General features: G+C 31.7%; 1 protein-coding gene across 1 annotated transcript in view; it reads left to right on the forward strand.

Annotated features, from left to right (window-relative positions):
• Positions 1-1,174: 1,174 nt before the first annotated feature.
• Positions 1,175-18,280, forward strand: part of LOC142328072 (phosrestin-2-like) — a 726,802-nt gene continuing 709,696 nt past the window's right edge. Inside the window, exon 1 of the mRNA XM_075371544.1 lies at positions 1,175-1,267. The gene's annotated coding sequence lies outside the window, so the exon portion shown is untranslated. The remainder of the gene's footprint in view (positions 1,268-18,280) is intronic.

Here is an 18,280-nt window from a genome sequence, read left to right on the forward strand (position 1 = left end):
ACCGGCACCAAAGGGTTGGCGGTCGAGAAACCAGAGAACACGGATAGATTGATAGGGGCTGTTGCAGTTAGTACTTTCCCTACCGTAATACTAAAATATAAAAGGAGACTCTAGCCGTAGATAGAGGGGAGTTTTAGAATAGAAGAGAACGAGAGGAGAACGACGATGAAGAGGAGAAAATCGGGGGAGGGAATCGATGTTTACGTTCACGTTGCGCCTGACAAAACAGAGAGCTCCGAGTTTTAGTGACGTCGTCGGTGGTGGGAAACACCGTCCGTGTACGTGAACCCTTACATCCTCAGTTACGCGGTAACATTGTAACGAGTTAAAGGCTACATCAGTTAACAAAAAAAAAATTTCTTTATTTTATTTTTTAAATTTTACGGCGCAAAATGTCTGTCTATAAGAATTTTACATAAATTAAAAAATAATAATTTTAATTCGATATAACTTTTTTCCGATATAAATTTGTAAAATAGATAATAAATAATTTATATAAATAAAAATAATGCGATAAAAGAAGTTATTTAAACAACTATAAGTGTGGCATAATATTTATATATATGTAAAATAATGTTTATAATCAAATATATAATATAATTTTAAATAATTATAATAATTTTAAATTTATTAACTAATATAATAGAGAATAAAAATAAATGTAAAACCTACATTAATAGTTTCCAAAATAATTACTTTCTCTTAATCATTTAACGTAAAAATACGCAGTAATTTTAAAATAAAAAATTATTAATTGTAGTACAGTTATATAAAATAATTTTATATAGTTGTTCTAAAACACCTATCGGTTTTAATTTAATTAAATAAATAAATAAAAATATATATAAATCTATATAATAAAGTGTTTATAAAGTGAACATATCAGTGTAATTTATGTAACGCATATTATTTTTAAGTGTTAATCGGAAATTATCTCAGTGTTATTAAAAGCGTGCTATAAATAATAAAAGGACGTTGTCGATTCGATAAAAATAAAGTATTACAAAACTATTGTGTAGCAACAGGTATTGTGTGCTCGGCGGGTTGCGTCTACTTACTTCTACATTATAGTATCCGACAAAACTTTTTTTATCGTTTCTTTTCTAATTTATATTTTCAAGATAATAATACAATTATTGGATTAAATTCATATATATATTAAAAAAAAAAAAAAAACAATCAACAGTGTCAAATATAATACATAAAAATAAAGAATAATTTAATGAGCAACTTTTAAACAACAGCAAATCAGCACGTAAAATAAAAGGTAAGTAATGAGAAGATAGTCCATAAAAATAAATTAATAATGCGTATTAATAGTAATATATTTATTCTTTTATATAAACTACAGAATAACACGCAAATATAGTTACCGAAATATATATTTTTTGGATGAAGAATTTTTTAGATGCAAAAAACGGGAAATCTGACCGATTAAAATCAAGAAACTTCCAGAATAAAGGAAATACACTACATGCAGGTCGGAAGACTGGTAGCTTTAATAACAGCAGTAATAATAATTTATAAGATAGACGACAAGAGAAAGTAACGTACATTATAACGAAACATTAACGAAAATAATTTCTCAAAATTTCTATAAATACAGTTCCTGCGCCTGATTTATTTGATTTTCAGATCGAAACCAAATGAAACCGTCAAATTTATCCTTTAATTCGATTTCAGTACGGCTTCATTTTACAGTTACAACAGAAATCTGGGTGAAATCTTTCGCAAATTATAATTCGAAAACGAAGCGTTTCTGGACTATGTTTATATGAACTTGTAGATTATGTCCTGAAATCCTTTCGGTTTTTAATGATACACTCAAAATTTTTAACGATTTTACAAAAAATTAATTTCCACTTTACTACAGATTTAACATTTTAGGAAGTTTCTTTATATAAAAATTAATCACGCTTGCTATGTCTGATTCTATGTAAGTATCTTGACCGTTAAACCAAACAAAGAAAAAAAAATTATTTAAGTTTAAAAAGTTTGTTAACAGGAGAACATAAATATTCATTTAAAATTTTTCAACAACTTTTCTTTAAAAAAAGAAATTTACGAATATACGTAAAATATCTAATAACCTTAAAAAATAGTATTATAATTAAATACATAATATGTAATTTTACAAGAATTAGAAATAACTTAAGATAACTCTAGCGTGAAAAAGACTGATTCCAAACATCAAAAGTATATCGGTCTGACTGTACGGACACTTGACTGGGACTGACAGAAATAATTACAAGTAAACAATAACAGGTTAAAAATTATTTACAAATAGAGAAATCGTAATATTATATATAATAAAAACCTTTCCAAGATAAAACTTAATGAAATTTCCCATCCAAAATTTATCGAGAGGTCGGGGTATTTTTACTCGATATAAGGGGGGGATTTTTACTCAACAAAATAGTTATCACACCATTTTTGTGTTTATCAGCCGGTATAAAAAAATATCACAAAGCAAAAATCTCCGAACGTATAGGATTATGCTATATAAACAAGAACGTATTTACACCGATCCCCATAATCGTATGCCGTGTGGAAGCACTAAGTTGGACTAATAACTCCGTTCAGACGTACCCTTTCTGTTTTTTTAACGGACGCTGTAATTACTTAGTATGTTTAATGTTAATTTCTTTTTTACTTTGCGGCCTTTAATCCATCTTACTAAGAACAGCTATGGTAAAATATATAAACATAACTATTATATGCTATTTTCATAAAGTATTTGAATCTGAAAACATTATAAGCAAGCTTGTAACCGGCAAAATTCCGAGAATTTTTTATTTTAACAACTTTATTAAAAATTTATTATCACCACTTACGTTAGCCGTTAGAATTTTATTTACAAAATAAAAATAAAAAACTGATGCGGACGGAACGCCTATTATATTACATTTACAGATTTTTAAAAAAATTTCATTAAAATCTTCTGATATTTTTCTTCTTTTTTTGTATGATTGAATAATTATTCATCGTAAAAGATTTTAAAATAAGAATTTAATAATTATTAATAAATCAATATATTTAAATAAAAAAAGTTAAAAAAAAGGAGATGAAGTCTGCTTCGAACCGACATCCCTTCCCGTAAGATCCAAATATTTCATTAATTAAAATTTTATTTTTCTATAACTCTGGAATCGATGAAAATAAGTACCACTTATTACATATCGTTGAAAAGCTCTTAACGAGGGCTTATCACTGCAGTTAAGAAAAATCTTTGGATTTTTTGGACACCTTTGTTCCAGTCGATTGTAATCAAAAGGGGAGGTGCGCAACTAGATGTTACAACAGTCCTAAATCGAAAATTTCAAAATCCTACGGCTAATCGTTTTTGAGTTATGCGAGGTACATACGTATAGATGTTACCCCGAAACTGGTCAAAATGGATTCAGGGATGGTCAAAATGGATATTTCCGTTGAAATCTGGAAACCGAAATTTTCCACGATCAAATACTGCCTTTACTTTGTACAAGGGTAAAAGGGTAAAAAACGCCGGTTTTTTTAAAAATTTAAATTTAATTTGTAATTTTTTTTTAACGTAACCTTATTTTTTTAAAACTTTTTCTAGGTAGATCTAGTTTTTATGTTATACTAGTATCTCGGCTTTGCCAAGGTTATCCCTCATCACCGCCACCACCAATGTAGCTATGAATTATTAAAACATTTTCGAATAAAACTGGACTGAAATTGATGGCTGACGTAATAAAAACTATAAAATTAATAAGAGAGTATATCTTATTTGATTTTTTGTTTTTGTATGATACTGAAACAACCCATTTTTAAATTTCAACACCTGTTTTTCAATTTCGTGGCTCAGACGGTTTTGTGAGTCGAGTTGGAAATGTAGGAGACAACAATTTATATCGTATTTAATACGTATAAAAAAATATAAGATCAATCGGTTTTTTAATTTTGAAACAAACCCTCCCCAATGTTTTTGCCTAGAGGGTTTAACGGGTTCAAAATGTAAAAAACAATGCTTTAAGTTTTATTTAACAAGTATGTCAAAAATAAAATCAATTGGCCAAATAGTTTTCTCGAAATTTTCATTTCTTCTTTTTTTACACCCTTTGGGGAGACATTTTTGAAACTTTGAACGGCCTGAAACCCAACCGTAGTCAAGATAGAACCGTTTGGCAAATTTCGTCAAATTCAGTAATTCATATATATAACAATTGCAAAACTTTTACTGCAGTTTACAACAAATTGGAATGTTTATGACAGTAATTACCTTTTTCTACGCTAGATTCCCACACAATAATTAATATTTAAATATTTTTATAATAAAGGCAGTGTCGAATTAACAGTTAATAGAATTTCGAGAGAGCGAAACGTTTCTTGGGAGAAATTATTTTCATTTCGTTTATGAAATCAATGAAACCTTAAAAACAACCTTAGTATTTTTAATAATGTTTAAATTAGATGATCTTGGTCATTTGTGTTTTTTAAAGATAAGTTTGTTTAGAATCAACAAGTGTGTACTTTCATTCTCTTTAACGTAGATCAATAAACATCATCAGTATTCAATGTTAGATTTCAATTTTATAGAAATAAAAAAAGATAATGTTTAAAACATATATTTTTGGAAAATATTATCGGTTCCATGATTTTCGTTTTCTTCATCAACCGGTTGAGCTATTTCGATTGTAAAACCAAAGAATATCTCCGTGCATTTAGTACTGTCCAAAAGTTCTTATTTACGGTTAAATTCCAAGTTTTAGTATTAAGGTACTGCTTGTCACCGAAACTGCGAATTCCTAGTAAATATTTTTACGCTACTATTTTATGTATAAAAACAGGTAGGTTAATTTATTTATCTTAACTTACTCTTTGCTATTTCAACAATCTTTCGATCATTATATTTTATTTTAATTAACATGATTATTAAAAAAAGAAACGATGGAAATTAGTTTTCACTCGTTTCGAAAGTACAGATTATGAATGAAAATACCGAATTCCCTTAGACTATTGACTAACAATATAATTTAAAAAAATGTTTTATCCATTAATTTTTATTATCTAAATTACCTTAAATTTACATTTTATTTACTCCTTTTTATCCGTTACCTTTATTATTCGTTACGTTTTTATTTGGTTTCCCTCGCTCCTAAAGTATTAATGTAATTTAATTTTTAAACTAATTTAAATAATTAAAAATGGGAGCAACAAAAGATGATTTTAAAATATGAAACCGATGGCTTTTTAATAATTAAAAAAATTTTTTTTTTTTAAATCTTATCGGAATAAGAATTACTAGTTTATCAAGAAAAACGGAATATAATTTTAAAAATAAATTATTAAAGCGAATTAAAAATAAGTCGAAAGTTTTAATTACACTTATATAGATGTAATTTTCTTTTTGAAAAGGTAATTAATATTTTTCGTAATATTACAAAGCTAAACAGACTTTTCTTCAAACTTATTTCTATTCTAGTTTTTTATTATCTTGTTTTGAAAAATATACCTAAAAGAAGAGACAGACTTATAGGCTACATCTTAAGGCATTCTGGAATAGTCGCTTTAATATTGGAGAGACAGGTAGATGGGAAAAATTTTGCAAGCAGGCAACATTTGGAATATGTAAAAAAACTGTTAGAGATCTTGGATGTAGCGGGTATACCGAAATGAAAGGAATGGCACTAGATAGCTAATCTTGGAGAGCAGCATCAAACCAGTCAAATGACTGAAGAAAAAAAAAATAATATGATTACTGTAAATCCATGTATCCTTACTTCTTTGAAAACCTTATCGATAATAACAAACATCCTATACCAGGCCTACTATGGAATGGAAAAGCGACACATTTTCGTCAACGAGTGGAATATCAACGTACCAAGCACACCGATACCAAAGTTATATTTCTTTCAAAGAGTGGGACCTTCACTCTTTACATTATAGAAAGTAGCAGAAAAATGAACATCATTACTCTCAAAGAAATCAACTCCCGATTAGTGGCACTTGTATCTCGTATACTTTACATTTGTCACAGCTTGAATAGAGACTGAAGTAACAAAATAATGTAAAATAATGTTTTTTTGAGCGATAAAGTTTTACAATAGGACAGGAAATAGAGTTTTAAAAAGGCAACAAAGAATAAAAAATAAATAAATAAGGCACAGGTAAATAAAAGTAAAGAATAGATGTCATCATTAGAAAGTAAAGGAGCCGATTTAGAAAATGAAGATGCACAATAAAAATCTCATCTGGAGACCACATGACTTCCTTCTACGCCTATTAAATTACATATAACATTTTTTTTTTGGTGAAAAGTACATAGAATTTTATTTCATTAATAACTTCAGATATTTTTTCATATTTTTTTATTGTTATTATTTATTGTAAAACATTTTACAATGAGAGATTGATAATTACTAATAAATCAATATATTTAAATTAAAAAAAAAGGTTAAAAGAAAAAAAGGAGATGAAGTCTTATTCGAACCGATGTGCCACCCCCTTGTAAGATCCAAATATTTCATTAATTAAAATTTCATTTGGCTGTAACTTTGGATCCAATGAAAATAACTACCACTTTTCAACGGCCATAGGTCGTTGAAAAGCTATGAATGTGGGCTTATTACTGCAGTTAAGAAAAACTCAAAAATCCTTTTTTTTGGATTTTGACCTTTTTTGTACATTTTTGGTTCAGTCGATTGTAATCAAAAGGAAAGGTGCACAACTAGTTGTTTCAACAACCCTAAATCCAAAATTTCAATATCCTACGGCTAATCGTTTTTGAGTTATACGAGATACGTACGTACGTATGGACAGATGTCACAGATGTCTCGATGTCAGCGGTGGTAAAAATAAAGATTTCCGTTGAAATCTGAAAATCGAAATTTTTCGTGGTTACAATATTTCCTGTACTTCGTAGGAAGGAAGAAAAAATAAATGTATAATTTTATTTCGGTAATGACGCTACCGACCTCCGTGGCGGGAAGAATAGCATTTGTGCAGTAATACCTGCATAGTTAACCAACCCCCTTAATAAAAATACACCTTATTAATAAATTTTTTTTTTGTCATCAGTCATTTGACTGGTTTGATGCAGCTCTCCAAGATTCCCTATCTAGTGCTAGTCGTTTCGTTTCAGTATACCCTCTACATCCTACATCCCTAACAATTTGTTTTACATATTCCAAACGTGGCCTGCCTACACAATTTTTCCCTTCTACCTGTCCTTCCAATATTAAAGCGACTATTCCAGGATGCCTTAGTATTTGGCCTATAAGTCTGTCTCTTCTTTTAACTATATTTTTCCAAACGCTTTTTTCATCTATTTGCCTCAATACCTCTTCATTTGTCACTTTATCCACCCGCGTGATTTTTAACATTCTCCTATAGCACCGCATTTCAAAAGCTTCTAATCTTTTCTTCTCAGATACTCCGATCGTCCAAGTTTCACTTCCATATAAAGCGACGCTCCAAACATACACTTTCAAAAATCTTTTCCTGACATTTAAATTAATTTTGGATGTACACAAATTATATTTCTTACTGAAGGCTCGTTTAGCTTGTGCTATTCGGCATTTTATATCGCTCCTGCTTCGTCCATCTTTAGTAATTCTACTTCCCAAATAACAAAATTCTTCTACCTCCGTAATCTTTTCTCCTCCTATTTTCACATTCAGCGGTCCATCTTTGTTATTTCTACTACTACATTTCATTAAGCGTCTAACATTCCACGCTCCGACTAGTAGAATGTTATTTTTTAATTTTCTGGTGACCCCTTCCTTAGTAGTCCCCACTCGGAGATCCAAACGGGGGAATATTTTACCAAGGAAGGCGCCTCCATTATTGCTTTTGAAAATGCAGAGATCCACATTTTCTTGGAAAAAAACAGCTGTAGTTTTCAATTGAAATTTTCGCTGAAATGGGATGCGATCCTACAAGCGTTGAGAGATAATTCCTGGATACCTAAGAAGAATTATCCAGAATTACCTGCAGGATAGGTTTTGTTGTTTGTCACCAGGGTAGATCCTGCTTCCGCTTCAAAGTGACGTGTGGAGTGCCTCAAGGCTCTGTCTCGGGGCCACTCCTTTGGAATCTGGACTATGACGGAATTCTCGGGCTGAGTTATCCTCTGGGTGTTTTCCCAGTGGCTTTTGCTGACGACCTGGCCTTGGTTGTTACTGGAAAAACTGAAGTAGAGGTATCGGAGAAGGCAAACGCAGCGATACGAATGGCAGAAGTCTGGATGTCTACTAAAGGCTTAAAACTTTCGCATGGTAAAACAAAATACGTAGTCATGACAGGTCGTAGGAGAATATCTGACATCCTAATTCGAGTAGGGGGTAATCTTGTCCAGCAACAGACTTCAGCCAAATATTTAGGGATCTGGCTTGACAAGAGGAGGAGTTTTACGGCACACGTGCATGAAATACGTAAACGAGCTGAATGCACGGTCAAAAACCTTAGCAGATTACTCGGTAATATGACAGGATCCAGAACTGCGAAGCGTAAGATTTACGCTCACGTAGTTAATTCCATCTTACTTTACGGTATACAAGTCTGGGAAAGAGCTCTGCGTGCCGACAAGAACAGAAGAGCCCTTGAAGGAATTCAACGGCGCATGGGCTTAAGAGTGATATGCGCATATTCTTCAGTCTCCACCGAGGCAGTACTCGTAATTGCAGGAGTTCCTCCGCTTAAACAACTGGCGGAGATGCGAGTGAGTATAGCACGTGGACAACCTTCTAAAGAAGCATATGAAGAGATGCTGCGTAATTGGCAACATCGTTGGGATGTAGCCAACACGGGACGATGGACACATCGTTTGATACCTTTGATCCGACCGTGGATAGAAAGGAAGTTCGGGGACATAAATTACTGGATAACGCAATTTTTTACAGGGCATGGGTCGTTCAGGTCCTATTTATGTGCGAGACTAAGGGTAGATAACAACAACTGTCCTTACTGTGGGGCTTATGATTCCCCTGAACATGTAGTATTTGAATGTAACCGTTGGACTGAAAGCAGGCAATCCTGTGTAAGACGTATAGGGCCATTATCTACGGAGAATGTGGTGGATAAAATGCTACTTAACGAGGATAACTTTAATGTGATCTAATGTGATTTAATGTGATCCAGAGGACACTCCTCTGGCGCGAGTCAAACTTGATTGTAGATCCGTTCCAGAGGAGTAGGTGGGAATGAGTCATTGTGACTCACGGCCCTAACAACTACTGAAAGAGCTGCTGTCCTCTTTCTTTAATGTTGTTCCAAAAGTGACCGACATTATCTTTTAAATAACTCCTCGGCATTGAAACGTTAAAGTAAAAAGCTGACAACACAGTTGTAGGACTATCCCGGAACGCGGTTTTAGCCGCATGACAGATTTTATTTTTTTTTAATTTAGTGATTCTAACTAAAGCGCGCGCGCGCCACATTTAGTTATCGCGGGTGTAGCGATACTAGCGGCGAAGGTCGGCACTAACTAAACTAATGCGCAATACACAACTTTTTTGGAACAAGATTCGCTTGTACGGTCGGCTGGCTGGTGTAGCCGCGAGGCTTTACGTCCCAGCAACCGAATCAATCGGGTGATCGAGTTCGAAACCTAATTATACGAGTTACTTTTTTACACGTTAAATATTATTCATTTATTAATTTCATCGCTAACCTGTGACGTCAAAACATAGCGGATGACTACAGCAACTGTACCTCAGTGCTACCAACGTTTGAAATATTAAGTAAATAATTAATATTTAAAGCGTAAAAAATAATTTGGTTGTGGAATTTCAAATTTCCCGATATAAGAGGACGAGACAAAAAGGGAATTACCCACAGAGAAAAAAGGGAATTTCCAAGATGGCGGGCTGTGACACTATCGTTCCTCGTCCTGATAGGGGATACTACTGACGCAGTATGCCCACTTAGCGATTAGAATAGAGCATTAATTGGAGTGGGGGAACGATTTTGCAAAACATTTTTCAAATATTGTTATTTTTAACCGTTAAAAGATACGCCTAAGAAAAATATGACCTTAATTAGGCGAAATCTCGAGATACTGAGGGTGACTTGTTCTACAGCCTCAACCCCTTGACCTTTTAAGCTGAAAATTTAACGGCATCAATGCCACATATATAGAAGTAATCCGACCAAGTTTTGGTCAAAATCGGTTCAGTAGTTCTGAAGATATAACGTTGAGACACCGAAAACACACACACACACATACACACACACACACACACATATATATATATATATACATACGAACATCAACATCTGGAAAATTTCCATCCGGTTTTTGGGTTCCTTAGGTGTCAAAACGTCAACATCCACTGAAAACCGCATATACCCAAATCGGGTATACGATTAAAATTCTTTCTCTTCTAGAGGTATAGCTCTACCTCTGTTGTAGCGCTATCTAGACGGGAAAGTAATATTAAGCACATGTATCTCAAAACAATATATTTTTCAGTATTATATCACTACTTGAGGTGTACTGTAGGCCATTTTTAAAACAAGGTAATAGGAATATAAAATAGTTGCCGTTTTGGTTAAAGTTATAAGACGATGTTTTTTCAAAGACCTTCAAAATGATGCATCACAATCCATCAATCTTCATTAAAATTTTTTTATTTACAGCTCCTAAAATAAATCTTCTCGACTTAGGAACATCTGGTAAATTAAATTTTTCTCAGTTTAACGGTTAAAAGCTATTTAAAGGTTGCCATACCTTATTGACATCCGTTAACCGTTATTAATGGGAGAATAGTTTTGAGTTTTCATTATTATTTTTATTATTACGGGTAAGGGGTATTATTTGCAAATATTTGAAAAAAAAAAGTCATTTTTAGTTCAAATAGTTTAACATATTTTTATTACTTTCTTAAGACAGTAATAGTATATAAAGGAGATATTTATTACTGCGAGTAATTTTGTCGTACATTTTATATTATCGATTCAAATTTATCCATAACGAACATATGTTAGAATTGGCCGAGTTGTAAAAAAGTAATAATCGGTATATATCGAACGCAAGAAACAAGAAATGTGCGTGTGCGGCGCTAATCCCATCAGATATGTTTGGGCCTCGGTAACGAACGGTTGTAACTATATTGTTTATTTACATTATATTAATAAACTGTCGATAACACTCGTACTACGCCTGTATGTCACCCTTGATTTTGCCATCTTAAATATGTAAGACAGTGGTTTGCATATAATCCTTAACGCAGAATTTAATTTTTCGAATTCTTTTTTTTAAATTTGTATTAATTTTTATTTGTTCAATCGATTATTCCAAAAACAATTTTTTTTTTAAATAAAGAATAAATGAGATTAAAAAAATAATTTTCAATGTTAGCCCTTTAGTCCAGGCGGTATCTGTTTTGGGTTGAACGTTTTCAATAGGATCGCTCATTTTTGCTCTAATGTCTGCAGAATATCAGAAATGATTATTTCGTTATGCGCCGGTTGGAAAAGGTTTGTTTAAATTTTTATTAAAGAAAATTTAAAAAAAATCGCAAAACCATCCATTTTTTCCTCCTATTTCCGTAGATAACTCGATAACTGTTCATTTTGAAGAAAAGATCGAGAGAGAAAAAAGTTTTGTTATTTAATGATACACGCAATATCACAAGCTGAAAATCGAAAAAAACATGTTATTATCGGTGCAAAAATACCAATACTGTCAAAAAAAAAAGATTTTCTGGGGATTTTTTCGAGTATAAAACCTTCAGATCTTGCCTTATAGAACTTTCCGATATGAAAAGCAATTGTGAAAAAGCAACACGCCAAATTTCAATAAAATCGGTTTGACAGTTTATGCGCAATAATTTTGCAACTCGATTTTTAAAAAAAAATGCGATTTTTCCAAATTATGAAGAGCCTGAAATAAGGTCTCTAGATACTTGAAAATTTAATCACCCGCAAAAGAGCGCTCAAACTTTCAACCGCATTTTGAAACGTTTAAATAGGTTAATTAGAAGAGCCTAGGGAACTTTTCTAATATACTAGCAATTTTTTTTGCTTTTAAAGAAATTAAATATCTTCACGAATTTTTAACTTAATTAATTTTAAAAAGCGTTGTTTAAAAAAGTACCGGGAAAGACAGACGCTTCTTTTAAAAAACATTTTTGATTAGTTAATTATCTCCGGAGATATAACCGATCAAAGTTGACCACCGTTACGTAACTTTTGCAGTAATTTATTATCGATAAATTAACAGACTGAAATTTAGCAATAATTCGCATTTCCCACTATGATATTTAGACTTTTTAGCTTACAAGAAATCGATTTAAAAAACAAAAAAAGCAATAATTTTGTTTGTTGAAATTCCAATGATTTCTGATGATATTCCGGAGGCATAAAGTAAAAATCACATACAGATCGCATAGAAAAAGTCCAATTATGCCAATTTTAAAACGGATCTGGACTACCACGGTAGAGATTATATTTATGCTTCGTTTTCGTAACGACAAATTTCAATGACATCCAGATTTTTTTTTGTTTTTACTATGAACTTGATATTACCGAATGTTAATTCAATATATAAATAAATTATAATTATTAAAGTTATTTAACACGATGGACCTTCGTCCAAATATCTACTGCATTCAAATCCCCCCCCCCACCACCCGCAACCTGTACATTTAAACAGTAATTATAACTTTATTAAGAAAATTTATTTATAAACAAACAAAATTTCTAAGTGCATTATTAAGGCTTTGAATCTTGATCGCAGCGACTCGCTCCCCGTAGCCACCTACGTTAGCCAACTTTCAAGAAAGTAAAACTTTTGAGAAAAACACACGAGTTGTTTTAGTCTGACTTCATAAAGATAAATTAATTACAAAACATTTTATAACTCTAATTATTTCATTAAGAATATCGTCCTATATATTTAATTAAAACGCCCACAGCTTGAAAAAGGCATCTAAAAGAGAATTTAGTTATATTACGAATTTTATCTAATTCATTCGTTAATATCATAAAATTTAAGATTCTAAAAGTTGAAAATTTTTCACATTTATATTTATAAAGATAATTAATAAAATAAAATTATATAATTATAATAAAATTTTATGTTATTTATAATTTATATTTATAATTTTTTTTTAAATTTTATAAATAATACTAGCAGACCCGGCAACGGTTCGCTATCGCTAGATTTGAGTATATATATATATATATTAAATGAACACAATTGAAAGTTTGGTAAAACATTAAAAAAAATGAACATTACGGAACTTAAAATTTAACCTTATACTTCTTCTCTTTTCTTATTTCCCTTTTCTTTATTACCTTTTTCTCTTTTTCCCTATTTTTCCTTTTCCCTTTTTCCATTCTTATATATTTCCCTATTTCCGTTTCCCCTTATCTTGATACCCAATTTCCCATTTACTTTCCATTTTCCCTATTTCCCTACCCCCTTTCCATATTTCTCTTCTCTTTTCCACCTTTCGTTTTCCGCTTTCCCCAAATTTCACTTTTTATTTTCCCCCTTTTTCCTCACGTTAATCGGCCTAGTAGTTTTTTAGTCTAAAGCGAACACGCATACGAACATTGCCTTTTATATATACAGAAGAAGAAAGTCTGTTTGTATATTTCTTTATGTGTTTCGTAAATATCTCGACACCGGAGCCACGTAGCGCGTATAGTTTTTGCAAAAATTTTTCTTTTCATGTAACTAATATACATTATGAATATGAACCAAATCGGACCGTAAATGCAATTTTTCAAAATATCTCAATCTCAGCGACGTGTAGCCGGTCCATTTTTTGCAGAGGTATTTCTTTCCGTGTAAGTAACATGTATTCTGAATATGAGCCAAATCGGGGACCATAAATACAATTTTTCGAAATATCTCGACCCCGGTATTTCCGAAATATCGGAAATCTGTTCGTAATACTTTGTTCGGCAGTTTCATCAACATAAAGGACTTTTAGACAACGAAGAACGGCAGTAGCTTTCAATTTTTTCCGTTGTTCTACCTCTACTCGTATACGCGTTGACGTATCGGTCGCGCTCCATTCCATAACAATGGCGGTTGACAAAGACTTAGAGAGCGCGAGTTAACGAGTTTCGGAGCGGTAGTAGTAGGCGAATAAAACTATAAGATGGTGTACTGTTGTGCGAAATTTTGTTTCCCGTTACGTTTTAGTCTGGATTACGTTTCAGCCGACCCTCGTATAAGAACTACAAAAAACTTTCGCGGGGAAATATTTTGCGTAACTTATCAATACTTTCAGCGTGTTTTATAATAAAAAAAAAAAAAAAAAAAAAAAAAACAATCGGGAAATTAGTTAATATTTATTGGTATTAATAAACAGAATATAACGTGAAAATTAATTAATAAATAGAGCCGTTAAGAAAAAGGAGAATATGAAATGAGTAAGACGGTTAGAGAGCAAAAAGATTGTGGAGAATATAGATAGAAGAATAAACGAGTGTTACAAGAAGAATTAGTAAAACAAATAATACGGATAATTTTGTGTAATAAAATAAGCAAACAGTACAACCAAGAAATTTCCTATTTGCATTTAAGTAAAACAAAAATAAAACAGTTAAATTTTGCGTGGGATTTTGTTATCCGTTACGTTAACAAAAACCTGGCAGTGACAGTCGCAGTTGCAATACTTTCATTATTTGTGTGTGTGTGTGTATATATATATATATATATATATATATATATATAGAACAGGGATCACAGAATCATCAAATAAAACTTGTTCCATTTTGAAATGATGATGATGATGATTGGATTGCAGAAACCGGAAAATTGTAAATGTTATGCTCAGCCGGAATCCCGGGTGTAGATTAGTAATTTTCTCAACATCGAATGTAATTTCTAGCGTGCAATATTTACAGTTCCGCTCTATTTCTATTCCACCTCGTTCCTTCCTTCTTTTATTCAATTTCAACCGTCAACAACAGTAATTGTGTTTTAACAGAAGATCAATCATTATTTTGTATCTGTACAATAGATTATTTATTAATAATCTTAATACTTGATAGATAGCCGATAGAAAAGGATATCTTTAACTCTTGTTTAACTAAAGGTTTACGATTTTATTTTTCGTTCGGTAATAAAAAATGAAAAAAAAAGAAGACTGGCAATGATGTTAGTAAACTCCCGGTATTTGAATAGAGCTTAAAATTTAATTTTTCTCTACCGATAAAAATTTAAATTATTATTTTTACCTTCGGACTTTATATATTTTAGGTTTTGAATAAAAGCAGTTATTAACGTATTTTTTTTTTTTGCCCTTCCTAGCATTGTCATTCTTAACATTCGTAGTCGACGCGTTACGTAGTATTTCCATTCTCAAAACTACTTTTAGCTCTGTAAAATATCCCAACTTCCTGAGTTGGGATCGTTGATCATATCTATAATCTAATAATCACTTTAAAAATCCTATCTCTAATCTTCTTATCTATAATATTTTCTACGTATTTGAATAATCAGAACGATTAATTTCAAGAAATTATACGACCGTTAGACCAAGAGGAACAAAGTAGAAGAGGCCATGTCAGTAGGGATGGATAACGGGAGGAACTTAACGATTCTATTTATTCAACGATACCGACTCTGAAAGACTTAGTGCTGAATGTTGAGAACGGAGGTATTCTGAAACGGAACGGAACGGAACGGAACGCAAAAGTGGCGGGAGTTTCACAAATTTCTCCCCTCGAAACGCAGAGCCTGGACAGTGTCCCTTGCTGCCGTATGATTTTGTTAATCGGGCGTGTTTAAGGGTTTATTTTAATGTCGGGTATGAGTTTAAAGATTTCTTTTAGTTTTATGGACGGATTTTTTTTTATAGCGTTCCATATCCGTTCGAGTCCAGCGTTTTCAAACCCATTTCTGGGTCCGACCGCCGGAGACTAGGTTTTTATAACCCGTGATCCCGACGTAATTCCCCTTCAGACCGTCCACTGAAGTCCTTTCGGTGCTAACGCTTCATAGGCTAGCAGGAATACGCCACAACAGGGCGCTAGCTGTTTTGGAGGGAGCGATGCACCCCCTTCTCCGGAGGGAGTCGCAATTGCTGATTTAATTTAAGTACTTTAATTATAAGTTTATTCTGAAACGCGTCAACTACGACTGTTAAAGCGGGAATGATAGGAAAGGCAGAAATATAGCACTCAAATCAGTTATCGTAATCCAAGCGGAAATAAAAAAAAATATTGTGAAAATTAATATTTTTTGTTACGCCTTCAAAAAAGAATAAAAAATAAAACCAATCCCAAACCCTGAGAACGGTTAATTTACGAGTAAGAAAAAAAATTAAGTCTGAAGCTGATAAAAAGCTGTAAAAAGTTAAAAACTTTTATATTTTCTCTATACAGTTTCTAAACGTTTTTATTCCATAACCCTCTGATCAATTTTAAAAATTGTTTTTACAAGAAATAATAATTCAATAATAAAAATATATGAAAAAAAAAACATTATTAGTGAAATAAAATTTTATGTACTTTTAAAAATGTGTAAATGTAATATAATAATTTAATAGTACGTGTAATTTAATTCCTCGATTAAACATTTGTCGAGCGACTGATGGTGCACTGATCCAAATAAAAGCTTTATTTATTTTACATCTTGCGAATAAGAAAAAATACTATTACGTCGATAATAAAGAAAAATAAAGCTTATTATTAACTTGTCGATCTATAAGCTATATCGTAACACAGAACAAAGCAAATACAGGTTTCGAAAGATAAAAAAAATTACTAAAAAGTTCAGTATATTTCTCACTAAAAAGTCTGTTTTAAACGTTTTTTTTAGCCGATTATTTATTTTTTTTAAAGCTTCATTTCTTATTTTTCCTGCTTAGCCCTCGGTAATTACCGTTCAGATAATACTTCTGAGGATGGTGATATCTATGAGTGTAGATGAAGTGTAGTCTTATCCGGTCTCAGTTCGACCGTTTTTGGGATGTGTGGTTAATTGAAACCCGACCGCCAAAGAAAACCGGTATCCACGATCTAGTATTCAAATCCGTGTAAAAATAACTGATTACTAGGACTAGATCGCTGAAATTTTTAAAATCTACACATTTTAACATTGCCGAACCCGTATCGGAAACAACATTACAAAATTTAAGTGGAAGTGTCTAAAATTCGTATAATTAAAATTGTAATGGTTTTAAACGATTAATATTTTACGTTAATATATTTTAAATAAATAAAACAAAATCAAAGTTTCAAAAATTAATTACCGTACTTTCAATGCGATTTATTTCTTGGTATTAATAAAAATATTACGGGACTCATAAACAAATAAATACACTGAAGAGTTTCTTGACAGATTATTTGTTCGAAATGACAAAAATAAATAAAGAAAAAGAAAAAAATAACGTAAGACATAACACAAAAACTAGGCGTCTTGTCTTCAAGTATTATTAACATTTTGTCGACGATGGAAAAAGAGAAAAAAAATAAAAAGAAAAACTGTACTTTTCACTTAAGTAATTCGTGGAAAATTGCCACCATTAATCTTTTTATTCCGGTCGTACGACTGCCAGACAATATTTTCATTCGGAAAAACAACATCGAAACAAACATACGTTTATATGCGAGGATTAACAAACGCACACGCAACGACTAAACACACCACATAATGGAAATTATTCATTTAAAAACTTAATTTACATCGACGTCAAGACAAAATATTGCGCCTAATTCTACTGAAAATAAATGTTTTACATTCATAAGACAGAATTTTTGGTTTAAAAGTACAATATAATATCTGTCCACAAAAAAAGGAAGGATTAATAACAATAAAAATTAATAAATTTTTATAGAAAATCTGTAGGTTTATAATTTTTTTTTATTCTACCTTTTTAGACGTATTTTATAATGTTTATTTAGTAAATTTACGATAAAATCTTAAATATTCGTTTCGTAAAAAACATAATAGATTATTGTACGCCGGGGATGTTACTGTTACGGCACAATTTTAAAAACATTCTTCAATTTCAAAACGTTTTAATTTCGCGATCGATTATCGTTAACGAACGAACCATTATCGTAAAAGAAAAAGGAGATTTTCACGCGGATACCGGCAGATACGGATACCCTTGTTACGCGCTCTTTTCAAGTATTTTGCTTTCTCCACATCAAATATTGTGAGACCTTGTCAAATTTGCAGAGTGATTTTCGTCGACGATATCGGGCACTGTACCTCCTACTACTCAGAACATTCGAAATTAGCACTAATAGTTTCTTAAACTAATAGTTTAAGAAACAGGATGTTGGCGTAAAGGAAAATTCGCAAGCGTAAAATCCGTGTGTAGAACGAAGAGTAGAGCGCATTCGT

Source organism: Lycorma delicatula, chromosome 7, assembly GCF_047948215.1.
Source record: "Lycorma delicatula isolate Av1 chromosome 7, ASM4794821v1, whole genome shotgun sequence".
In the NCBI taxonomy this organism is placed as follows: Eukaryota; Metazoa; Arthropoda; class Insecta; order Hemiptera; family Fulgoridae; genus Lycorma; species Lycorma delicatula.